The following is a 27,749-nucleotide window of genomic DNA, read 5'->3' on the forward strand; positions in this document are numbered from 1 at the left end:
ATGTTCCTGAGCTAGACCCGTTATTTCCAACTGATATCTTGTTATTACTTATCTAAAAAGCGTAACTACTTATCTGAAAGCAAACTCAGTATTCCCCTTCTCTCAAACTTGCACATATTTTTCTCCTGCCAAGTCAGGAACCTTAGACTCGTCTTCAACTTCTATCACCTCCGAACACTAACCAAGTCTGGAGGACTTAAACTCCTAAATATCTCTGAAATCAGTGGTCTTGTTTCTATCCCTACTACAAATTCCTTAATTCAGACCATCATAATCTCGTTCCTGAACTAGGGCAGAGCCTTAAATGGCATCCTTGACTGTGATTTGCCTACCAGAGGCCACAGAAAATGCCTCATTCACTCACCCTGCCATACATATTCCTTGGTGAATAAATGTCTCAATTCTCTGTTCCTCCAGCCTGTACTCTTCATTACAGCTATAATCAGTTTTTAAAGGACCAAACTATTTGTATCACTTCCTCATCTATAAAACAAAATAAAAATACTAACTCCGGGCTTGCCTGGTGGCGCAGTGGCTGAGAGTCCGCCTGCCGATGCAGGGGACGCGGGTTCGTGCCCCGGTCCGGCAAGATCCCACATGCCGCGGAGCGGCTGGGCCCGTGAGCCATGGCCGCTGAGCCTGCGCGTCCGGAGCCTGTGCTCCGCAACGAGAGAGGCCACAACAGTGAGAGGCCCGCGTACCGCAAAAATAAAAACCAAACAAACAAAAAAAAACAAAAAACCTAACTCCTACTATGGCATTTTGTTCCCATTCTACCTTGGCGCTACTCTGATTTCCTAATTTTCTTTTGCACTCATTTTGACAGATCAAACCTCACCCTTTTCCTTAAACACACTATGCCCTTTTATTTTCAATAAATCTAGAATAAACAGTAACTCAGTGCAGCTTATTTTATTTTTATGAGCACGCTTATACAATTTAAAGCCATTAGCTAAACCTATACAGAAGTGAGGAAACAATCAGACAATACAGCCAACTCTCAATTAGCCTATTTTCATAGCCTTGTTAACACGGTCCGTGTAGACTAAATGGAGAAGTGAATAAGATGTTTCAACTACCTGCTAAGCTTTTTCCTTACCATAAATTAATGTTAAAAGTCTTCAGTTACAGACTTATAACCCTCCTTTTGATCAACAGGCACAAAGAGAACTACAACTCTATCTTCTTCCCATCTATTCACATACTTTCTTTCATCTTCTAACACCTCTCTTCTCCACTTCTGCTGTTTCTCCTCTTGTACTTTTCTCTTTTCTCTGTACTTTTCCACTTCTGCTGTTTCTCCTCTTGTACTGCTACCTAAGTTTTCACAGCATCCTCTTTGTCCATCCTTCACAAGAATATCAGTATTCCTCTATCCCTCTTACTGGTAGAACACTTAAAAATTCACAAAGTACTTTCACATTTACTTGGTTCTTAGAACCTCATTTTTGGGGGATTCCAAAATCAACAAATACGAAATATGTGTAATAGTTTCTATATAATATGTTAGTTACCCTTATAAGTAAAATATTTTCTTATATTTTAACTCACATTTGAAGAAATTACAGTTCAAAAAAATACAGCTCAGTGATTCATCTAACACACTGGTACTCCCTCTGCTTACAACTCTACAACCGCTCCTCACCTGCTCATCTCTTAAGACACAGCTCAGCCTTCCCGTACTCCCAGAGCAAGAACGTTAAGGCTGTTTCAATGCTATCCTAATGTTTTCACACCAGTCTTTCAGACCAGTAGAAGAACCCAGGTCGCTGGACGCCTACTCTGTAGTCTTTCCCACCAAAAACTATTTTCTTTGTTAATGTTACCCTTATTAATGCCCATTAATGATCCAGCATTTTATAAAGGCAACAGGAGAAACATTTTATGGGCAGCCAGCACTGCATTTAAGACTGTACACAAAACATCCCTAGATTTCCTTAACAATCAAGAATTTAAGGAATGTCTCTAAATCCTCTCAAAATATCTAGATACTACCTCTTGTGGTAATGACATCCAAAGTTGCCACAGCAAAGAAGTAAAACATTTCATAAACTCTAAATTAAACGATTACAAGTTTTCAAAGCTGCCTCCTAATATCCTGGAAATGTTTAGGGTTAACAATCAAAAGATCAGGGCCTTAGTCCCAATTGTGCCACATATTGGCCAACTTGGGAAAGTCACTTAACCTCCCTGAATCAAATTTCCTCTTTGATAAAACTGGATAATGCCATCCACCTTTCAGAACTGTTAAGAAAATTAAATCAAAGAATGATTGCAAATCACCTGGCCTGGAACATAACAGTCAAAAAATGGTAACCCCTTTTATAATTATTTTCATGTACAACATCATTCTTGTTTTCAGAACCATGTCCCACAACACTCAACATGTTCTTCCTAGGACTTTGTAGCCGGCCAGTAACTACAATAAATGCCTTCAAGGAAGTTATCTCCATGACTTCTGGATCCCCTTCCTGGGTCACAACTCAGCCTCTAAATATAATTTAGACTATCTCACTCTCTAACATCTCTAACTCTCACTCTCTAACATCTACATTGAAGCTAAGAAAGTAGTTTGCATGGTCTGTACTACTCAGTCCATGTACCCATGAATTTTCAATATGACTAACAGGCAATTCATAAGCCATAATTTTTTTTTAACATCTTTATTGGAGTATAATTGCTTTACAATGGTGTGTTACTTTCTGCTTTATAACAAAGTGAATCAGCTACATATATACATATATCCCCATATCTCCTCCCTCTTGCATCTCCCTCCCTCCCACCCTCCCTATCCCACCCCTCTAGGTGGTCACAAAGCACTGAGCTGATCTCCCTGTGTTATGCGGCTGCTTCCCACTAGCTACTGTTTTACATTTGGTAGCGTGTATATATGTCCATGCCACTCTCTCACTTTGTCCCAGCTTACCCTTCCCCCTCCCCGTGTCCTCAAGTCCATTCTCTACGTCTGTGTCTTTATTCCTGTCCTGCCCCTAGGTTCTTCAGAACCATTTTTTTTTAGACTCCATATATATGTGTTTATTATTTTTAAATATATAAAGAAAATCAACTTAATGAAAAACTGAGCAACGGTTGGTTGTTTTTATTATAGCATGATATTTACGGTATCTTTTGAAACCACATTTAATTAAATATTTTATTCACGTAATTAGATTATGCAATAGACGTGAAGAAAAGGTCTGCATGTCTAAGTTCTACAGAATTCCTAAAAGCATGTCTTGAGGCCAAAAATGGCCAACAAATTGTAATAATTTCATAATCTTTATTAAAATAATTTATCAGAAGAAGATTAGGAGCTGGTCACTCTCAAACATTAAAATTCTGTATCAATGAAAGAAAAAAAATAACTGGAAGCTTCTGATGGTGCCATGTAACTCTCTTAGCTCTGCTGGTTAGCATTACTTCAGAGTAAAGGGACGTATTTATCATCTGAAGTACCACCAACAGAATGCCTGCCTGAGATCTAAAACAAAATAGGAAAAAGCAACTACTGGCATAATAAAGATGCTTTTGAGCTATAACCTGTTTCTGATTTTAATCTCAAACCTGTAAAATGGGTTCAATTCAATGAAACTCTAAAAATAAGGGTAATTTTTAAATATTATGTGATATACATTTTAAAAATAACTGAAATTAATGTTAAAAAAAAGAGGTCTAAAAAAAAGTAAGCTCATGTGTGACAGCTGGTAAGAAGCTACGTGGAGGTACAGGTGGTAAAGATGTTGTGAGAAGGAAAGATCACAAAAACGTGGCTGAATAAAAGTTAAGAGGACTGTAAACGGAAGACGAGCTGCTATAAAATCAACTGCAGAACCTGATAAGGAAGAACTCCAGAATATCCAGGAGAAGAAATTCACCACTGTCACCATAAAGCACATTTGCTAAACCACATGTTCTTGAGACTAACTAGGCCTGGACTATAGCAAATCAAAAAGAACGAAACGTTACAAAATTGGAGCTAAGCAAATTTTATCACTAAAACCTAACAGTTTAATGAATGAAGTCATCAAAATATTCATTTAACAGAAAACAAGGTTCAGTGATTTTCTCAAGGTTCCATTGGGAGAAGGGGTTTGCAAATAATAATAGACCTTATAAAGCCCTTGTTTCCTCAGCTAAGTTTAATCAGTAGGACTCCAGAACTCACTGTATTTTCAGCAGAATATCTGCAAATCAATTATTAACATTTTAATTCTAGAATAATGAAACTGCAACAGGGTCTCCCAATGACATTCAGAAAAACAGCCACCTTCACTCTACCTTGATAGGTACACCTAATTCAAGGTCCAAGGTGAGCAGAGTAAGGACTTAAAAAAATAATAAATGAGGGCATCATTTGCACTAAGTGCCCCTTAAAGCAGACTGTTATTTATAAAATAAATATGATAAATACTGATCATGTATTTATCTGGGAATTTTCTGTAGCCACAAAGTGACTTCGTTAACAGCAAGGAAACAAATAAGCATACAAGTACCTGTACATACCTAATGAACATTACAAATAATATTTAATATTTGTTGCACCCTTTCTCTGTGCTAAGGAAACACTTTTAATCCTCACCAATACCCTACTGAGGTGGGTACTTTTATTAACCTCACTTTACATGTGAGGAAACGTAGGTACATAATGGTTAAATAACTTGCCAAGGATCATAATGTTAATTATACAAATCCAGTCTTTCCTACAACTATGATCAAAATCATGTTTTCCTAAGTATCATGTAATTCTACTACTGCTCTTTGCAAAGGTACCAAAATCCCTTTTAACATAACAAAACCCCCACACTTCCTTAAAATAATTTTTGTATAATTTATCTTGAAAATACTAGAGCCTTTTGAATTCTGAGAAATTTTTAAGCAATTAATTTTTAGCATAAAATTTAAAGCACACTAGCCTACTCTAAGAAGTTCATCTAATACTTCAATCTAGATGACAGTTTGTCTCTTCCCAATGAGAGGGGAACATCAGCACTTCCACTAACACTGCAGCATACTGTTTTAAACTGTGCAATGAAAGCTCATCTTGCTTTATGTCATTTCATGCATAAAAGTAGTCAACCCAAACCTCCCCATCCTTGGAAGGGAACAACATCACCCATAATCCTAAAACCACTTACAGTTGGCACTAGAATGCTTTAGAAATAAGCAATGTGAATGTCATAAAGTAGAAAAACCCTGGACTAGAGTTCAGAGACCTGCCCACCAATCCTGGCTCGTCGCTAGCTAGAATTTTAGTCCCTTCCACTGGTCTGGGTCTCAGTCTCCTGATCTGCAACATAATCATATCCATGGTCTACTCTTCCAGCTCTAAAAGAAATGTGACTCATACACATACATCTTTTTTCCAAGCTTCCCATTCTCATTCTGTTTAGTTATTACCACTACTTTGCAGGCATTAAGCGTTATTTTCCCTTAGTTTTACAATGGGAGAAAACAGCCCATTCTAAACAAAGGTGATAGGAGAAAGCCTTCCTGACCACTGGTTTGCCATAGATGAGTCTGAAGGTGCATAATGTAAAAGCTATTATAATGTTAAAAGGTGTTAGGTTTCAATATTTTAGGCTACTATTTTGTGTGCCAGTACATTCTCCCTAAAGACGGACAGTAAAATTCAAGGACAATAGGGAGAAAAAATTTAATTATCCATTATTTATTCAAGAACTAAGAAGGTGCCAACTGAATATATTAACACCTTTTTGCAGAAATGTTTTCTCTGATGAATTACATTTTACAGCAAAGGGAAAATACAATCTACAAAATTTTCTCATACATGTTTAAGTGCTCCCTTTAAAAAAAAAGCTTTTATTTTGTAAATTGTGAGGAATTAGTAAGATAACATATATGATTAAGAAAAGATTAAAAAGCTAGCTGTGCAATTCTTAGCTTCCTCTTCTCAGTGACATGAAGAACCTCCGTGGGCTGCCACAGAGGTGGATTCTGTGGACCAACCCTGGTATGCATTTTCTATGTTCTCAACTCTCAAGAGAATTATGCAAATACAAGATTATTAAAATTAAACTAAGCATCTGACATTAAGATTCCCAAATTTGCATACTGCTTTCTAGAGCTGCTAGCTTACCAACATCTTCCCAGTCCAACACTTTAAAAAGTTAAAATTGCATGACCTTGTAAAGAAACAATTAAAAGCAAGGGAAAGAAAGCATGTGAATTACTTATTAATCTTCTAGAATAAAAGCCAGTAGCAAACTGTAATAATACAGTCCAGTCTAAATGTTAAATTGGAAGTAAGCCACTGCTATGGATGGAGAGACCTGAAGAAAGGATCTTCAGCAGATGGAGAAGCTGCTACAAGAATTTCAAGGTGCAGTTTGAGAATTTCCAGCAAAACTACTAACTGGTATAACACCATCGAACGCATACATACCTTTTAAAATAAAAGATAACTGCCAAGGTCCACCTTTTGGTTGGAATGCCGAAAGAAAATGTCAGAAATCACCTCGTGACTCCAATACCCCGGCCTCTCAAAGTTCAGAACCAAGCAAGTTGTGTGCTTAAACTGTTTCTGAGCATCCTTTTTTAAATGCAACTCCCTCTCCAGAAAGTCATTTCGCTTCAGCTGCTTGAATCCCCAAATCCCAGCACCAAAGAATCTTAGGACCCCAAGTAGTTGCAGAGGGTCTTCCAGCGCCCGCCTGCGCATCCCTTTCCACCTCGGGTTAAACTCCGGAGGTGCTCCAGTCACTTCCCCTATCCAAGCTCCCCAGTTCCCTCTATCATCTCCGGATGAACCTCTCTTCTCGTCGACCTTGAGGACCCCCGGATCGGAGCCTTAGAGCCCCAAGTGACTTGGCGGGTGCCCCCTCCCCTGCAACGCGCGCAAATGCCCCACAGTCTCCGGTGACCTCCCCCTCGATTCACCACGACCCAGATCACGAACGCCCTCCGGCTAGCCCGGAGCGACCCCCTTCCTCTTAGGGGCCCTACGTTCCTCCAACCAGAAAAACAATTCAACGAAATGCATCAAGAGCCCACTGAGCGCAAGCTCCCACTACGCGCCGCACGGTCTGCACGGGGCTCGCGGCCCGGGTCCGCCGTCCCCCGCCCGTCGTCCTCTTCTCGGCCAGAGGGCCGGCGCTGCCTCCGCCCGGGGTGTGGAGGCGCCGGCCGGAGGCGGACTGCGCCGGGCGCAAGCACCGGGGGCCGAAGAGGCGGCCGCTAACGGCTGTGCGGGGGCCAGGGAGCACTCAAGGGCCGGGCCACCGGGGACACTCACCGGTCGGGGCGCGCGGGGCGGCCTCATCCAGGGGCACCTGCGGCCAGGCAGGACGGGCCCGGACGGCGCAGTCACCGAGAGGGCGAGTCCGCCCGCCCGCCCGCCGGTCCCGTCCCGTTCCCTCCGACTGCCCGAGCGGGCGCAGTCTCGCTTCCTCCGGACGGAGTCCGGAGACCCCAGCTCCGCCGGATGCCCCCGCCAAGCCCCCCCCCCTTTCCCCGGCCACCTCCCCCTCTTCACCCTTTTCCCCTCCCCCCTCCCCCCAACCCCCACCGGAATGGAAAATACCTCCTGGGGCGGGGGGCGGCGGGGGCACGCCTCTCTGAGGGGCAGCCTACCGTGACCAATAGCAGACGGGGCTCTGGAGGGGCGGGATTCCTAACGGCCAATCCGAAGGCGTGTGGGTGAGGGCCGAAGGAGGGAGGCAGGGAGCGAGAGCGGGGAGGCCCGGGAGTCAGGGAGGTCCGGCCGCTCGGGTGCGCGCTGTGCGCGGCTGCCATTTTGGAGTCAGGCCGCTGCGACGGCGGCCGGGTCCGGCCCGGGGGAAAAGGAGGAGCCAGTCAGGTGGGAGAGAGGGGGTCACGTGGGCTTGAGAGGCGGGATAAGGCGGGCTGCGGCCGGAGGGGAGGGGTTGGCGGCGGCGAGTCACGGGGGCTGAAGAGGGTCACGTGGTCGGAGAAGGTCCAGAGGTGGGCTTGGGGGCGGAAGGTCAACCTTGAGGAGGGAGAAGCAGGAAAGCTTTGTCCCTGGTTTCAACTCTGTTAGGGAAAAGGAAAGGAAAAATGTTGAATGGAGGGCGTGAGTGCCCGGTCGGAAACTGTGAATGAGTCTCCCTAGCTCCCTCCAGCAAGGAGCCTCCCTGTTACTAAATTCCAAGATCCACGGGAACCAGGGCACTTCGTTTAATTCAAGCATTCCCATCCCCACTCCCAGCTGTCACAAACGTGACTCAATGATCAGATGGAGGAGTGTCTCTCACTTTTTGCTTGCACTTTGTATGGAAGGGCCCCCGCCCTAGAAATGGCTGAAAGAATAAAAGCGTAGTTGAGGCATTGTGCAGACGCCAGGACAGGCCATCTGGCCTTACAGAAGCCTTGTCGTCATTCACAAATTTACCCAACACTTCTGTGTTAGACATACCCCTGATCGTATTACAACGCCTCCAGACAGAACAAAACAAAGTTGACTATGAGACCCTGTCTAGTTCTCATCCTTATTTCAATTCATGCTTCCAGTACAGGCTAAATTATACTCCTTACTAACCCACTGAAAGTGCTTCTCTTAAGGCTACCAGTGACATCCATATGATCGAGTTCAAGGATCACTTTTTCGTTCTTATATGATCTCTTTTGCAGTTGATTCTATGGACTACATCCTTTTTCTCCTCCCCAACGTACCCCTCACCCCAGTTTACCTAAGACCATAAACCCTCAGATTGTATTTCTCTTCAGTTAACCTTTATAAATCGGTTCTGTGTTGGCTTTTTAAGAGAGTCCCAGGATCTGGTCCTCAGTTGGTGCATAGCCATTCTACTGCACACTAGGTGGTCTAACCATTTTGATGGCTGAGTGTACCTTTAATGAGATCCCTATCTGCATACCTCAGTGCTTTTGGATATCTCCACTTGAATCTAATCTTGACATATCCAAATCAGAACACAAATACCTACTAAGAAGACCGCAAACCTGCTCCTTCCCATCTGTTCTTTATCTTCTTTGATAACATTACCATTCATTCACTTAAGCACACCAGAATCTGCGAGCAGTCCTCCAGGCTACTCCCTCACAGCTGTAACACTTCCCTACCCCTTTGAACTTCATCATGCTGATTATATTTACTAAATGCCTTTTGTCTCAATTTCTACAGCCACTGCCTCACCTGGGCCATTTATTCATTAGCCCAGTATTTACTAAGCATTTTACAATGTGCCAGGCATTTTTTGAGGTGCTCAGGATATAGTGGTAAACAAAAGGGACAAAGTTCCTGAGTAGGGTGAGACAAAGCATATATGAGTAAAGTAGCAAATAAATAATTCAGGGATGATACCCCAGTGCTCATAGCAGCACTATTTACAATAGCCAGGACATGAAAGCAACCTAAATGTCCATCAACAGAGGAATGGATAAAGAAAATGTGGTACTATATACAACGGAATATTACTCAGCCATAAAGAGGAACGAAATTGGGTCATTTGTAGAGACGTGGATGGACCTAGAGAATATCGTACAGAGTGAAGTCAGAGAAAAACAAATATCATATATTAACGCATATTTGTGGAATCTAGAAAAATGGTACAGATGATCTTAATTTGCAAAGCAGAAATAAAGACACAGATGTAGAGAACAAATGTATGGATACCAAGGGGGTAAGGGGGTGGTGGTGGGAGGAATCGGGAGATTGGGATTGACACATACCCATTATTGATATTATATATAAAATAGATAACTAATGAGAACATACTGTATAGCACAGGGAACTCTACTTAGTGCACTGTGGTGACCTAAATGGGAAGGAAATCCAAAAAAGAGGTGATTTTTGTATATGTATAGCTGATTCACTTTGCTGTACAGAAGAAACTAACACAACATTGTAAAACAACTATACTTCAATAAAAATTTTAAAAATAAAATAAATAAGCTATATTTCTTAAGGAAAAAAATAATTCAGGGGTGATATGTGCTATAAAGATCTCCCCCCACCCCAGAAAAACAGGGAAACCGGCAAGAACCTCCCGAAGTTGTTGCCCAGCTCTTCACCTCAATCTCCCCCGCCCCGCTCCCCCATGCCCCTCGGCCTCCCCACCCTGCTCAACACCTTCTCATCCTTTCCTCTTATTCTTGAAGAAAAGATAGCCCTGATCCTTGCAACTGGAGTGATTTTCTTTCCTTTCATCTGCCAGGACTTCCCCCTATCTATATGTTACAGCTGCCTTAATACAAATCCCCCAACTAGGAGATAAGCTACTTTGAGGGCAGGGATCACACCTTATACATTTTTATGCCTCCACAGGGCCTTGGCTCAGAATAGGTGCTCACAAAATGCATGTTGAAATGAACTGGTGAATCCCCTGACCCCTGAATCAGGCTGCCACAGAAGCATCTCCAGCTCAATCAGAGTGGAAGGTCAGTGAGCTCATCTATTAGAGTGTAGAGGCAGTTATGCCTCATGGCAGGGGGCAGGGTAATAATGAATGAGATTACCTCTGTTGGTCCCTTCCAGGCCTGGGATTCCATGATGCTGTGCCCCATGTCGCGCAGGAGTTGCATCATAAGCACTACTTTACTTGACAGTGCCCAGTACATGTGGGCAATTTAAAAGTATTCTTTGTTTCTGATGACGAGCTTCAAACCCAGAGCACTCTGGGTGAATTGCCAGGAGAGGCTCTGCAGGAGAAGGATTGCAGTTGCCCCTTGACTCTATTTCCAGGCCCTTGGGTATTGCACCCCAACAGGGAATGAGATGATGCCAGTTCCGTCATAGTCATTGTAATTAAACCCAAGTCCTGGCAAAGGGCGGTGCATAATTATGAAGTATTATTATGGTTTTTATCATTATTAGGCACCCAGCTGCCCAGCCCAGAAAACCACAGTAGTAAAACACAGAGAAGCCAAGCTCCTCTCCCAGCTGGCATGAATCAATACCAGGTGTATTGGCACACAGTCCTGCAGCTCCGCTCATCAAAATGAAACCTTCTGTCCCCTCTTTTTGGCAAGATAAAATTTTAAATGAATGAAAAGAGGAAATGTAAAGAAAGACCTTGCCACCACCTCTAAATGGAGTTCCTTTTTTCCATGTCCCCTGAATGATCCCTTCTCATCTACATATTTATTGTGTAAATCTTTTTCAACTTTATCCTTGACCTGCCAGCTTTCTAAACATCATTCTACAATGTCTCCAGAGGATGTATTAGTTAGGGTGGGAGTACAGAGTGCAGAAAAGAGTGCTTTTACTTTCAAGAAACTTATAATACAGACTAAATAATTCAGCAAATATAGTCAGGCTTGACAAGGCAACTGCCTTTTATTGAGCGCCTACTCAATGCCATACTTGGCATTTTCACATATGCTAACTGACTTGATCCACACCACCCTGCAAGGTGGGTTTTAGTATCCTTATTTTCTTCCAGGTCTCAAAGACTTAGTGACAGAACTGAGATTCTAACATAAATATGCAAATTTGGTGACTGTATACTCATGGTAGATGTGTCCACACTGGGAGATGAATATAGGTATCAGATACCACCTCCTTCTGTCAAATTAAAAATGGTTTTTTGAACAAAACAGATTTTAAGCTGAGCATTGAAAGGACAATTCAGAAGTGATGCTGAGGGAATGGTGCCAAACAAGGAGGCCAAATTGGCCATAAGCCTAAAATCAATCAATAAGGAGAAAGATTTCTTGTTCAGCGATGAGTCATATTATATTCTTCAAGTACATTTATTATCTCAGTTCTTCCAAATGAGGAAGTCAACCCAGGTGGTACAAGGGTGGGCTGAGGATGGAGGAGGGTGGTTTGGGGAGGGAATAAGTTTTCGAATGGAGAACTCCCAAATGGCCCATAAACTGGCACATTGGGCACTGGCTTCTGAAACAACTGGAACCATGGCAGCTTTCTCTGCTGCTTATCAGTTGTTTTTAACTGATGTATGTAGAACAATTTCTCATTCTCTTATTTTTTCTAAAACAATCGATTAACACATTTTTAAAAACTATTTAGCACTATGTTGTACAAGGCAGTTCACTTCTATTTTTAGTGGGTTTTTTTTTCAAGGAGTTTAAGATTCAATAAAATGAACCTGTTTAAAGTGTACAGTTTGATCTGTTTTGAGACACATATACCCTTGTAACCACTACTGTAATCATGAAATAGAAAATTTACATCACCCCCAAAAAGTTCCCTTGTGCCCTTTTTGCAGTTGGAATTTTAATACAACTTATATTTTGGTTACTCTAAATCTAGATTTCCAGCTTCAACCTTGCTTTCAAATTCTAGGCCCATACTTTTAGCTACCTATTTGACATATCTACCTGGATACTACACACAGGTACCTCAAATCAAACGGGACGAAAAGATAAAGCAAGTGCTTTATCTTAGCTACAAGAAAACCCCCATCTCCTACTTCCAATTCCCTTCTCAAATCATTTTTCTGTATTCTTCAATTTGGCTGAGGTAGTCGTCATCTACTGAGTCATATAAGCTAGAAACTTTAAAAAATAATCTTCACTCTTCCCTCTCTTCAACCTCCCAAAAAAGTGATTCTACGTCACACAGACATTTTGTAATCAGTCCTTTCCATTTCCAGTATCCTCATTCAGACACATCTCCCTTGCATGATAACATAAAATCTCCTGACTAGCTTCTTCATGATCCAATTCATCATCCGACCTGCCACTCTAATTTTCTTTTGAAAACCCAGATCTGACTGTTTAAAACCTCTACATTCAGAGACTGCCCAACTGCATACAAAGTGGCACTGAAAATCTTTCACCGTATGGTCCCAACCTCCCCTCCTGGATTCCTCTGCTCCCTGCCACATAAAGCATGCTATACATTTTCATCTTTCTGTGCATTTTCTCAGATCTCTGTCTGAAATGTGCCTCTTCCTCCACCGGGAAACTCCTCCAACTTTCACAGCCCCATTTATATGACTTTCCTCGGTAAAGTCTTCTCAGACCTCTCCAGATAAAAATAGTCTTTCTGTTTGTTACACTTGACCTCCCACAGCATGCTGCACATACATTTATCACACTGAATAGACAGAGTGGTGAAATAGAACAGGAGAGCTGAGTCAGAAGATCTGGGTCTAACTTAAAAATCTCATTCACCACTTGCTGTGCATCTGAGGCAAGTCACATAACCTCTCTGAACCTCAGTTATTTAATCTATAAAATTGGGATAACACATAATAATAACCCCCTCATAAGACTCTTCTGGTGATTAAATGAAATAATTATAAATGTGAATGTGATTTGCACTATACAGATATTAGAGCTATAATAACAAAGCTGTATCTTCTGATATATTGTGAGCTCCTTGAGTGCAAAACCAGCATCTGGTTATCTTTATATCCCTTCTACCTAACATAATGCTCAGACCTGCCTGTTGCCTAGACTGGTTTATGACATAAGTTACCATTTCTTGCAGAATCATATTCTCTCCATTTACTCTCTTAGCCTACTTTGTACAATATAAAAGCCAATCATGACATCCTCATTTCTTTTTATAATTGTTTATTGCCTTTATAATTAAATAGTTTCATCAAAAGGTCTCTGAGGAAATGGAATATATAGTCTATCCATGATTAATTTTAAATGCCTTTATTTTTATTCAACAAAAACTTTTTAGAGCCATTAAATGCCGGCCCTGTTCTAGGCACTGGTCATCCAGAGGCTAACAAGAGCCTTCACAGAACTTACATTAGAGTGGGGACGGTAAGCACAAACCAACAAATGAAGATGTTAATCTGTAGAGTCAAAGGCGCTACAGATAGAACAATGTTGAGGGTGGGGCTGATGGAACAGGAGTGGTCAGAAAAAGCCTCCCTGAGAAAGTGGCCTTTGAGCATCAGTAATGAGGAGACAATCCTACAGAAGGAAGGAGGAATAGCCTTCCAGGCAGAGGGAAGAGCACAGACAGAGGCCCTGAGACAGGAGAAGGCAAAGTAGATGTGAGGAACTGAAAGAAGGCCGACATGGTGTGGAAGAAGGGAGGGGTAGTGGTAGGAGGTGAAGTCAAAGAAGCAGACAGAGCTTGGAAAGGCAGGGTAAAGAGTTTAAATTGTATTCTAATTGTAATAGAAACCTCTGAAGGATTTTAAGCAGGAGTATGATATGATTTGATTGTTTTTTAAAAGGATCTCCCTAACTACATATGGAGAACGTGTTCTGGGGGCGATGGGAGAGAGGATCAGAAAGCGGCCTAGTGATTTTGGTCCAGACTAGAGATGGTGGTGGTCTGGATTAGGGTGGTAGCCTGAAGATTGTAAAGAGTAGTAGGTTTGGGTGTATGTTTGGCAGATAGAATTGACCAGTCTAACTGATGGATTTAGTGACAGTGAGTGAGGGAAAGACATTAAAGATCACTCTTAGGATTAGGAGCTAAGCAGTGAGGTGGATAAAAGTTCAGTTTACTGAGTTGACACAGTGCCTACAGAGGTGCTGTGTTAGGCTCGGAGAATACAAAGCCCACTAAGACACAGTACTTGCTCTCAAAAAACCCAGGCTAGTGGGGAGGTCTGCCTCCTACCCTGGTGATTTCTGTGGGATGTTTTAAGCACAATGTCAGAGCTCTGCACTGAGAGTGTCAGGAAGGAGCCCCTAGTCTCCACTGAGAGTGTCAGGAAGGAGCTCCCGTGTCCCCTGCATTGGCCCCTAGTCTAGTCCAGCTAAGTGAACCAGGAGGCCTACTCTCTTGGGAAGATAACAGGCACTTTCTTGGCTTTTGTGAATATGTGCAGCAATCCACATTCTAGATAAAGTTTTAATTTAACTCTTTATGTATAACTTTCCATAGTTGTCAGCAGCACCTTCCAGGATCTTGGATTTTTTTTTTTAAGAGAAGAGGAAGGAAGGATATGGAAAAACAGCCAGTAGGTTAAAGATGCTGCACAGAAGCAAGGTGCTCAGCTAACAGGAATGGGAATCAGTATGGTCTGAGCTTCTGCTGTACCCACCTGCTCGTACCAGGCCAACAGTAGACCTTTGGTTGACGATGAATTCAGATTTCTTCTTCTTTTTATTGTAATTGTAACTGGAACTTTTATGAGGTTACCATATGACTCCTGAATGACTTTTCTCAAGCTTTTTTCTTTCTGGTATTTATTTAATTTTTAATATTTGACCAGCTGATATATTCACATGTTTCAAAAATCAAAACAAAATTAAAAGGTATATGGTGAAAAGTCTCCCTCCCACCTTGCTTCTTCCACCCCTTCTCCATGCCCACCCACTCTCATAGGTCAAGATGACTATTTATATTGTTTTCCCATGTGTCCTTACAGTGTTTCTTCACACAAATACAAGCAATTCTTCTTTCTTCTCTTCCTCCCTTCTTACACAAGAGGTGGCATATTATATCTCCTGATCTGCATCTTGCTTTCCCTCTGACAACGTCTCTTGGAGATCTTTCATATCAGTACTAAGAGAGCATCCTCATTCTTTTAAACAGCTGCATAGCATTACACTACAGTTTATTTACCCATTCCCCTATTGATGAACACTTGGGCTGTTTACAATCTTTGCTATTTGTTACAAACAATGCTGTGATGAATAACCTGACACGTATGTCTGCAGCTTTATCCGTAGGATAAATCCCCAGAAGTCTCCCAAACACTTTAATAAAATCTTCTAAAGGAATATTCTAAGGTGGTATGACTAGATTTCCAAAGTAGAACCTTAGCTTTCCAAGGATTAACTCTCACGTTCCATTAAGAATAGTTCCTCATTCGTCGGCCTGTAAATTATATCCTTGTATTTTTTCCAAAAAGGAATTTTTAAAAATAAATTTATTTATTTGTTTATTTTTGGCTGCATTGGGTCTTCATTGCTGTGCACGGGCTTTCTCTAGTTGCGGCGAGCGGGGGCTACTCTTTGTTGCGGTGCGGGGGCTTCTCACTGCAGTGGCTTCTTGTTGCGGAGCACAGGCTCTAGGTGCGCGGGCTTCAGTAGTTGTGGCACGCGGGCTTCAGTAGTTGTGGCTCGCAGGCTCTAGAGCGCAGGCTCAATAGTTGTGGTGCACGGTCTTAGCTGCTCTGTGGCATGTGGGGTCTTCCCGGACCAGGGCTCGAACCCGTGTCCCCTGCACTGGCGGGCGGATTCTTAACCACTGTGCCACTAGGGAAGCCCCAAAAAGGAAATTTTTTAAATATTTAATCTTTCTCCTGCAACCAGTAATAGCTGGCATAATGTTTTAAAAAAGAAGAAAAAAGAGAATAAAACTCAGCTTGATTATGCCCCAGTTAATGAATTTTAAGCTCTAGAAAATACTTGAGTTTTCTTAATTCAACCTATAGAAGCATCTCTAGAATGAAGTCTCAGATGGGATTGATGGGTTTGGAGTTGAGAACTTGTAAGGTATGCACTGCCCCAAACAGCTCTAGTGCTACCCTAGCCCCAGGGTCAAATATCCTTCAGCCATTTTTTATTAGCACCCCTTTACATTTCTCTTTGTAATTCTTCAGTTTTCCATAGTTGCTTTTGGAAAATAGGTTTAATGCCTTGGTGAAATGGGTAGACTTCGGTAAATGTGCTTTATAACTGAGCCATGTAAAGTAAGTATCCTGTCTTTACACTAGCCACCACCCATACTTTTTCTTATTTATTAGATTCCAGATACATGAGACCAGGATGGAAGAATCCTAGGGCACTTAATTTACATGAACTATTTAGGAGAGCATATACAGATGTAGAAATATGTACAAGTAACGTGTCAGTGAGAGCTGCCACTTAAAAAATATATGTATACATCTTAAGAAGATAGCCCGTCCATATTACTATCATTATTAGAAAATAAAATTATCTTTCCACATAGAACTTCTCTTTGGTTCCATTTTATGTGTGGGGAGGTTTGTTAATTTGCTTGTTCGTTTTAATTGTAGCATGAAAGGAAGTATTTAAAAACAAACCATGAGGGACTTCCATGGTGGTGCAGTGGTTAAGAATCCGCCTGCCAATGCAGGGGACATGGGTTCGAGCCCTGGTCCAGGAAGATCCCACATGCCACAGAGCAACTAAGCCCGTGGGCTGTGACTACTGAGCCTGCACTCTAGAGCCTGCGAGCCACAACTACTGAGCCCGTGTGCCACAACTACTGAAGCCTGCACACCTAGAGCCCATGCTCCGCGACCAGAGAAGCCACCGCAATGAGAAGCCCGCGTACCGCAACGAAGAGTAGCCCCCACTCGCCGCAACTAGAGAAAGGGTGTAGCAACTAGAGAAAGCGTGTAGCAACGAAGACCCAACACAGCCAAAAATAAATAAATAAATAAATGTATTAAAAGGAAAAAAACCCCATGAAATTGACAAGTTTCAGCCAACAGCCATCTAGAAAGCTTTCCTTAGCTCTAAAGCTCTCTTCCTCAGAAATCACAAAATCTACAAATTGTAGAACTAGAAGTGTACAATATCTCTGAAGAGTATCTAGTCCCAGCTCTAACTGAAACTATCTTCAATTTTTTAAATGTCTCACGTGAGGATTCTACAGTCTCTCTTTTGGCCATTACGCACCCCCCCCCTTTTTTGTTTTTAAATTAATTAATTTTTAAATTCCTTCTCATATATTTTGGTTTCTCTATTTGCAATATTTATCCTTCAAGTTTTCATCAAGCACTAACTCTTCTATGTGAACATTAGGAAATGTCAATCATACATTCTCCTTTTTTCTCTTCAGTTGGTAAGACTTGGACTCTGTCTTTAAGAGATAGCCAGAATTCCTGCTTAAGTGAGGAATAATACTCGATAAAATTATTTGTGCATCTGGTCCCTGAGTATTTATAGAGAACATCAGTTCTACTGACCATACTCTAATTTTGTTCTGGGGACTCTGGTCCTCCATACTCTCAGGGCTTGGGGAGAATAGCAATATCTCTACCCCCATGCCTCAGGGGTGAAACATGTGACCTTGGTCTAGGTCATCAGTATATCCTATTCCCCTGGTCACAGTGATCCATTCTAGATCTATTAGAAAAGTTGGCTCTGGATTTGAACCCAGAGGTAAGTAGCAGCTTGCATCCATATTGGGTTCACGAGGTGAGAGATTGCCCAAGGATGGAGTCAATGTTGAAGATGCTGAATTGAGAAATGGAGAGAGAGAAACCAAGTCCTAGGTCATACTGTTTGAGCCCTGGATCAAGCTTCACCTGAACCAGATACTCTAAATTATTCAGTTACACGAGCCAGTAAATTTACCTTTTTGACTAAACTACTTTGGATTATGTTTTTCACCTCCGGAGAGCAAAGGATTTTTAGTTGATGCAACATCTTCAAACAAAATTAGACAAATTAAACTCACGTTGTTCCCACGGTTTGCCAAATTACATGATTTCCCCAGCTAATACACAGACTCCTTTCTTCTTGCATCTAGAGTGAATCTACCCTTGCAGCATACCTGTCTAGACACCAAACCAGAATTCTCTTCCCCTTCCCCTAAAGACTCCTCCAGTTCTATGTTTAAACCCAGCCCACTGGTGAAGTTAAAGAAAGAAGGGAACAGATGGCAACCTGATTCATATTCCTCTTATAGGGAATTAAGCCAATTTATTTTGGGGGTCAGTTCCAGTTCAGTTTCAGCAGTGAATGAGAGTTGTTTGAATCCATTTCTGGTTTAGGCCTGTAATCATCTGCAGTAATCCAAAGTCCTTCACAAGGAGAAAATACTTGGGGGAGTTAAAATTTTGTTCCAGTTTGACAGAACTATGTAACGTAGAATCAAGTTGCACCCATCTTGTTAGGCATTTTGTGCTAAAAGAGGTAGCATATGGGCAGGAGAGGGAGGTGATTAATAGTATACTTAATACGAAAATAATCAGCCTAGACTGCATCCGTAATAAACTGTGTCATAAAATCTACTCTTTGGATTTGCTTTTAATGTTTCTAATCCACATGAGAGCATATTTTGAAATATCGTATAGTATCCACCCAATCACTAAAAGATAGGTTGAAACATACTTTGAAAATTTTGCCTCTTTTAGAGGAGCAAGTGTCTTGTAGGTGAAACATTTATGGCCTGAGTTTGAAAATTTTTTCTAATTAAAATGATAGTCTGTCAATATCTCAAGGCACTAAGGCTTAGTGAACAATTTGGGGACATTGATTATCCTCTAAAATAAAAAGTAAATCTAGGTTTAGAATATCAACTGGGCCTTTATATATATATATATATATATATATATATATATATAATCATTATATATTTATAATATAAATAATTTCAAGACACTTACAGAATGCTCAGCTTGTTCCAGGATATTTTTTGTTAGTGGGTGGTATACAAACAAGAGATAGAAAGACAGATGCCATCTATATATTTTACAAAAACACCTCTTGCTGGTGCATGTGTAAGCAGGGAGTCAGATTTGACAAAATGTAAAGAGATGTCTTACAGATGGCACACGTGAGCAGAACAGGTCTTCCCAAACTGATGAGGCTGTAAAAGCAGTTGTCATGAGTATGTGCAAGTCTGTCACACCTGTTCTACAAGGAAATTCCCACTCGTAAATACGAACCTTCAGAATCAGAACCCAAGGCTAGCTGAGCTTAGTTCAGTTTTCCATTAGTTCAAGAGAGACTATGACCACCAAAATGGATTGCATGTCTTTTTGTGACTCTTCTGAAACTTTTATGTTTCCCCTGTCTCTGTGCTATTTGAGGTTAAAGTTTAAGATTAAAATCCTCTTACTTGGTCCTCGAAGAAATAACCATAATTAATCTTATAGCATTAAATTCATTGGTGATGTGCTTTGAAGGGGATAAACTCCTGCAAAAATAAACTGCAAAAAGGCTTGGATATACAGAATTTCAATGCTTCAAATGATGTAATTTTCTATAATATTTAGCATGCCAGTTTTAGTTTGGTATTTGTATAATAGGAGATTTCGAAGAAAAAGCTAAAGAGAGGCTAATTTGCTTGGTGGTGCTTCTGTTCTTTTGTTCTTTTAGAATCTAAAATTAACCAACATCTGCAGTGTCAACAGGGACTCCATATGGTATCCAAGTTTGTGCTTTTGCTAAATAATGCATTTGAGGCAATGTAATCTGAGAGGAATTCTGAGGTGATAATGAGTAGACTGTAGACTGCCTTATATTATATAGCACTTTATAGTTTCAAAATGATTTAACAACTAGGACCTTTTTTGATCCTCACAACAACATTAAGAGGCAACAAGATCAGGTATTTTTTCTTATTGTCGAACAGATGAGAAGACAGAGGTCCAAAGTATGGAAGAGGGATGTCCAGAGTCACAAACTCGGTGAGTAGCAGAGTGAGAATGAAACCCTGGCCATCTGGTTCCTAATCTAATGCCCTTTCTACCAAATTACTAGGATCAAGTTATTGACAACTCAAGTTAAAATAGCATGTTTTCCAAATAATAGATCCCACAAACAACTCTGTAGGGAAATGGAAAGGACTCAATACCAGAAACTAAATAATAAACATGTATGTTTAGTTTCCCAGAGTTTAATGGATTTCATTTGATCAATTAAGTTCACAGATGATTTCCACTGAAGTTCATCCTGGTTACTCTTGTGATTTCCTATTTTACCTACCAAAAAAAGTTTTCATCAAAATGCTTTTTCTTCTGTGAAATCATACCTCATAAATCTTTATTTGTCATATCTAGAAAATTCAAAAATTTTCCAGTCAGAGATGTTGGAACTAAGTGTTTTCCTGCCAGTAATAAATTATAATTTACATCTACCTGAGTTTTGAAACACTTTGTCTCAAGTCAAACTTCTGTAAATGTCTACATCGTAGCAATTATTCAGGATTTCTAGGACAAGAAAGAAAGTCGTTTAAAGTCAAAGAATTTATTAGCTTGTGACTGATACACAGGCACAAATTTAGAAGAACCCTATTTTTGAAAGCATAAATAACATTATTGCCAATCCATTTTACAGAAATTTCTAGCTATGTAATATTACCATTTCTACTTTTAAATGCAGAGAAATTCAGAGGCTTCCATTTCTTCAAAGTTGGAGGCTTAAAAATTACGAATGCTGGCATTCTTGAAGAGGAACACTGTGAGTTTGTTATAACAAAAGGTACTGGCGTTTGTAAACATTGATAGGCAGATAGCTTTCCAACAAGTGGAAACACAGAACTATACTGGCAACAAGGGCAGCCAGCAAGCGTTTTAATCGTGATTTGGCTCAGTCTATGCTGGTTCTGACTTCACAGAAGTTCATCTTTAGGAAGCACCTTCTACCAAATGGAAAGCTGGCAAGAAGCAGCACTTGAGATTGCTGACACTGAAGCAACCAGAGCTTACAGAAAACTGAAAAAAATATTTTCCCCATTATTGTTTGGATATGTCTCAAAGAACCCCAAACAGAAAAGCAATATTTAAATTTGATATTGTCCAAAATATTCTTGCAACTCTAATACCCTACCTACTCCATGTCCAGGATTGGTGGAAATACACTAAGCATTTTTGAAAAGGCCATCTAACCGAAGCAGAAGAATGCTATCTTTCCACTCATGAGCATACTTGGATATGGGAGTGAAAAAGAAGAGAAATTGGGAGAAAGAGACAAAGGGAATGACTTGGAATGTACTTTGCTAGAAACAAGTAATTGGAAGGAATTGGGGGGAGTTGGAGAATTTGGGTAGAAAAGCCTTCAGAGAGGGGAGGTTTAAACCATTTGACTAGGCAATAACTCCATCTGGCTAGTAATGGGCATCTGTAAGGAAAGAGCCAAGGGTGATAGAAGGGAGTGACTATGGTGGTACCATTTGGAGGTAATCTGACTGCAGAGAAATGGCGAATGCAGAGATAGGGACAAGGCAACAGCAGGAGGAAGGGAAGTGCCCAAGGTGCCATGAGAACCCAGACTGCAGTTGTTTTTTCTTCGCTTATTCAGTCAAATCTAGATTTTTCTCTCCCCTCTCCTACCATCTCTACACCTCTGCCCCCCACTGCAAGAAGAATCTGTGTTCACAGGCCCAAGTTTGTTTAACTTAGTCCTTATTCACCACTGAATGATTTGTGGAGACTGGGACTGGTAATCATTATTTAGCAAGGACTTCAGCATTAATCAATCAGAACTGGAATGATATAACTTTGTTCCCAGTCAACCCACTCACAACCACAGACCTTTTTGAGCTACAGCTTAGTAATGTGTTCTCTTGGCAATTCTGCTGCTGATTGATGGACTGGACTGAAAAGTGTTGGAAGGGCCAACGCAACTCCCACAATAGGCCAATGCTTTTCTGCCAGACTGGCTTTAAAAAAAAATTTAAAAAGCAGCTGATCATGTCAATGTTAGCCAATACCTGTATTGTCTTCCTGAATTATAAAGCACAACAGTACATCCTGTTCTCTCACAATTCATTATTAGAAGAAAGAATATGAGGAAGAATTAGACCATGCCTATAATATACAAGATAGGTAGACAATCCTGTGCACTCCTACCCTGCCCGTTGGAACATGTCATTTGCACACTGACACGGTAATGGTTACTCTCAAAGTTAGAGGCAATATCACTCCCTCTTCCTCTCCCTGCCTAGAGGCAGTGGCTCTCAGAGGCAGTGCGACAAGGACATGGTCTTGCCAGCTGATGCTAAGGACCAAAGACTTAACTACATACATATAGCTCGTTAACCTGCCTCTCCCAAATCACCCAATCCACATACATCCTTGCCAAAGGAGGAATCAGGTTCCCCAAGGTCATTCTAAGGATGATTGTGGAGGGCTGGACCCATGGGACTTTGCCTTCTTTTCTCCACAGACACCCTTATGATGGCTTTTTGGGGCTTGTGCACTCTCAGGAAACTGATTTCTCTTCTGTGAAAATATCGAGAGCCTGGAAGAATGGAACACAACATGATTGATTCCTGAATCCCTCACCTTGTTGGATACGCCCCAGGGTTGAGTTGTTACTGCTGTCACAAATAATTCAGCCCTGAATGAATGAATCAACGTGTTTAAAAAAGTTTCCGAATATGTCTAAAACACTAGGTGCAGAGACTTTAATGCCAATTAACAAGGATAATTTAGAATAGAACAGAGGTAGGAAATTAGGAACGTGAAGAGGCACTGTGATATAGTAGAAAGAGCCAGCTCTGTCAGTTACTAGTTGTATGCCTTTGGTCATTATGCCCATGTTTCAGTTTCCTCAACTCTAAAATGAAAGGAATTTGGTGAGAAAAACTTTTGAGAAATACTCACTTATGTTCTCTCTCTGTATTTTCCCTTGGGTTGAATTCACCAAGGGTTTACTCTTGCCAGCCCTCCTTGTCATACTTCTCCCTCACCAGCCCTTTCTGGCCTCCATGTTTTTTCACTGGTGATATTTTATTGAGAAAGACTGGTGGCACCTTGCAAAATATCATATGCTCTCTCCCAAATCCTTGAATATTTTCTTCTAGGTTGGAAAGGAGTATCTTTCTTCTTCAAGTACCATATCTGATGTCTGAATTGCCCTGAGGAGCAACTTAGAGTAACACCACAGAGCTAGAGGACTGAGTCTGCAGTTAGCTTCTCTGGGGCCATGTGCTAATTAAACAAACGAACAAAATAAAATTTAACAAATTTTTTATGCATGTCTTTGTTGTTGTTGCCCCTGTGGTTTGATTGGTGAAGAGTACATTTACTATGTCAGGTCTGTGCTACACTTAGAAAGGGGTAAAATACTTAGTGCAAGTAAAAACCTTGCAGGATTGGTTGCCAGCTTTTTTGATCTCTTATTTGACATGATCTCATGTGTGTTTTTTTGTGGTAGAAGACATATATTGCTATGCTCTTCTAAGGCCATTTTCCTCACATTGCGTGCATCTCTCTTTAAATATTTTAGAAGGAAAAGTGATGTATTTTTTGTTTGTTTTGTTATTATTATTATTTGTAACTTAGAGAGCCTAAAATCTTTTCTTTTTAATGCTTTAACTGTCTTTAATGCATTGTTCATTTTTTTTTAATTAATTTATTTTTTTGGCTGCATCAGGTCTTAGTTGAGGCATGCGGGATCCTTCGTTGTGGCATGGGCTCTTCATTGTGGCACACGGGTTTCTCTCTAGTTGTGGCACGTGGGTTTCTCTCTAGTTGTGTGCAGGTTTTCTCTCTCTAGTTGTGGCACGTGGGCTCCAGGGCACGTGGGCTCTGTAGTTTGTGGCACGCGGGCTCTGTCATTGAGGCACGCGAGCTCAGTAGTTGTGGCCTGCAGGCTTAGTTGCCCCGCGGCATGTGGGATCTTAGTTCCCCAACCAGGGATCGAACCCACATCTCCTGCATTGGAAGGCGGATTGTTTTTGTTTTTGTTTTTGTAGTACATATTATATTCATGAGTCCTGTTTTATTCATAACTGAATCATCATTTTGGACTGTCATAGCCTTTAATAATAGACATTTTTTCCTAAAGTAATGCATAATCATGGTAGGGATCCTGGAAAATATAAAGTATACATATGATATACCAAAGTGTAGATAAAACATGATCCTACCAGAGATAAATACTACCAGCATATTGTCATCTGTCTTTCCATGGCTGGATTGAATATTTTAATGTAGCCCTTATCTGAGTCTGTCTTGCACTTCTTTTTTTTTTTTTTTAACATCTTTATTGGAGTATAATTGCTTTACAATGGTGTGTTAGTTTCTGCTTTATAACAAAGTGAATCAGTTATACATATACATATGTTCCCATATCTCTTCCCTCTTGCGTCTCCCTCCCTCCCACCCTCCCTATCCCACCCCTCTACGTGGTCACAAAGCACTGAGCTGGTCTCCCTGGGAAGGCGGATTCTTTATCACTGGACCACCAGGGAAGTCCCAGAGAGCCTATAATCTTGATTCAGTCAAAATAATCTTTGGATCCCTTTGTGTTTCATGCCAAATAGGCTTTCTCAGAACTTGGTAAACAACATAAAACGGTATTCAGAAATCTTCCCTTTCCACTTATCTTTCTAAATTCTCCCATATAGCTGAGGAATTGCCATTCTGAGACGTGGTGGGGAGAGGAGGGAAGAGCACCCCTCTAATTTCAGGCCTCCTAAATCTGGATTCCTTATGTTGTTCAAAGAACAAGTATTCTGACAATTCTGCAAAAAATAATGCAAATATTGTTCTCCCACTACTAAATGTGGTCATATGGTCTATCTCTTAAAGTAGAATTTATTCCTTCTTTTTTAATTAAATGAGAAATAAAAGGAAATCATGCACAAGCTTTCAGAGCAATGACTATAATATTAAAAATGCAGTTCCAGCCAGAAAAAGAAAAGAAAAAATGTTGAAATGTGGAAATAATATGAGATCTTACTCAAGTAGATTCTTATGCTCCATCCAAGAGCTGAAAGAATTAAGAAAAACTTTAAAGAAAGGTAGAAGAATGCAGACAATGGAGAAAAGCAGTCAAGGACAGAAAATAATAAGTGTATAGAGTAATAAATTGGAGTCTGGGATGATTCTTAACTAAATCACTTTCAAATTGCAGTTTTCAAATTAAAAATGAGATTGAGGGACTTCCTTGGTGGCGCAGTGGTTAAGAATCTGTCTGCAAATGCAGGGGACATGGGTTCGAGCCCTGGTCCGGGAAGATCCCACATGCCATGGAGCAACAAAGCCCATGCCTCACAACTATTGAGCCTGCGCTCTAGAGCCTGTGAGCCACAACTACTGAAGCCCACATGCCTAGCGCCCGTGCTCCACAACAAGAGAAGCCACTGCAATGAGAAGCCCACGCACCGCAACGAAGAGTAGCCCCCGCTCGCTGCAACTAGAGAAAGCACGCGAGCAGCAACGAAGACCCAACACAGCCAAAAATACATAAATAAATAGTTATTTTTTTTAAATATGAGATTGAAAAAACTCAATGCCAGAAAACAAAATGAATTTGTAAAGAAAGCCCATTTTGAACTAAGCCTTCACAGATAAGGTCACCTCACTGGAAGGGTTGAAACCAAACAAAGTGGCACAGGTGAGGACATTTGCTAAAAAACAAACCATCATGACTTTACTACATCCACCCGATGTGCCAGATATTCTCCCAAAGGCAAGTGTCTTTCCTTAGGTGGTCTACTTCCAAAAGGGGTGGGATTTAGTCAACCGTATTAATTCTATGTTGCTGTGTAACAAATATCCCCAAACTGAGAGCTTACAACAATATTTATTATCTTACAGTTTCTTTCTGTCAGGAATCCAGGTACAGCTTAGCTGGTTTCTCCCACTCAGGGCCTCTCACAAGACTGCAATCAAGGCATCAGCTTTTTAAAAATTATAAAAGTAAAATATACACATACTTTTGAAAAGTATAAAAGCATATAAAATGACAAGTGAATTCTCACCCTTTGACTCCATCCCTAGTCCCACCTCAACTTTAAAGGTAAAGAATTTAACTGTCTCTTATTCTTCCAAACATTTTAAATGCAAATACAATGTGTGTCTCTGTGTGTATTTACCCACAAGGGATCACAGTAATATTGTTGTATACCTCTCTCTTTTAAAAACTTAATGATATGTCTGGGAACCCATAGACCAGACCCATCTCATTTTTTTTCTTGACTGCATAGTATTCTGTCGTATGGCTGGCTGTATCATAATTTATTCAGAGTTCCCACCTAACAGACATTCATTTCCACCCCCACCACCCCCAACTTTTTGGCAATTTCAAACAGTAATGCAATGGGCATGCCTGTCTTTGCATACTTTGGTGAGTATATCTTATAGACAAATCCCTCGCAGTGGAATTGCTAGGACAAAGGATATGTGCATTTAAAATTTTTAAAGCCTCTTTTTATTATAAAATACAAATACAGAAAACCAAACAAAGTAAATGCAGAGCTTAATGGATTGTTATAAGGCAAGGCCCCTTTACCCATCACCCAGATCAAGAAACAGACCTTTGTCAGCAACGAAAGAAGCCCTCCATATGCTCTGTGATCAAAACTCCCTCCCTCCCTGAAAATAACCACTATTCTGACTTTTATAGAAATCACTTCCTTCTATTTTTTTGTGGTTTTACCACCCAAGTGGCATCCATAAACACGATAGTTTAGTTTTGTCCATTAAAAAAACTTTTGATGTATCTTTTAAATCTCTTTAAATATGCAGTTTTCCCTTCCAAACGTTTCTTTTCCATGCAATTTCTCTGTTGAAGAACTCAGGGTTGTTGTCACATGAGCCCACAATGCTTTCCAGTGAATACCCCTCAGCTATTGTTGAACTTTCCTGTCCCCAGATCTTTCGGATACGCTGTTTCTCTTGGATTTCTCTGCTTCCTCCTGCACAGGTGCTGATAACATGCAGGTCTGCTGGCTATCCCCTTTCATTGATATTTTGATATTCATGGAGCTACTTTGTCATCTAGCTTTACTGTAAATATTTTCAAGGGTTTTGAGTTTTGCTACCTAGTTACTTTGTTTTGGGGAAGGGATCGGGGGCATTCAAAGCTATGCTACCACTTCCTCCATCTTCCCAGAATTCCCTCCTCGCTTTAAAATTTGGTAGATATAACCAAATTACCTGGAGGATGATGTGCTTTCTGTGGACATTTGCTTTAAATTAATACACTTCCTATTCTTAAATAGCAAAAGGAAAATAGTGAATATTCTAGGAAGAGGCTGTACGTCCTGTGCATTTTCATTCTGAACCAAAAGTCTGTGAATAGGTATCAGAGAGCTTTGTAAATAAGAGCTGGTGGGATCTTCAACTCTGTAGAATTTTTATAGAATCTTTATGGACTGCTCTGAGATGAATAAGGCAGCTGGAGGACAGGGAAGCATACTGCCTTTCAGAGGCCCAGTCAGGAGGAAGGTGCACATGGATCCTTCCATAATCCATAGCATCTTTGAA

The 27,749-nt window shown here is 40.8% G+C and overlaps 1 protein-coding gene across 10 annotated transcripts in view; it reads right to left on the reverse strand.

The window, feature by feature from the left end:
- The window catches only part of SOCS5 (suppressor of cytokine signaling 5), a 74,879-nt gene extending 67,058 nt beyond the window's left edge, over nt 1-7,821 (reverse strand). For 2 of the 10 annotated variants that reach the window (XR_004480705.2, XM_033419129.2), the window contains exon 1: nt 7,253-7,466. The gene's annotated coding sequence lies outside the window, so the exon portion shown is untranslated. The other 8 variants (XM_004264987.3, XM_033419130.2, XM_033419136.2 and 5 more) reach the window with 5 other exon arrangements.
- Nucleotides 7,822-27,749: the final 19,928 nt, after the last annotated feature.

The sequence above is a fragment of the Orcinus orca genome, chromosome 13 (genome assembly GCF_937001465.1).
Source record: "Orcinus orca chromosome 13, mOrcOrc1.1, whole genome shotgun sequence".
Taxonomy (NCBI): Eukaryota; Metazoa; Chordata; class Mammalia; order Artiodactyla; family Delphinidae; genus Orcinus; species Orcinus orca.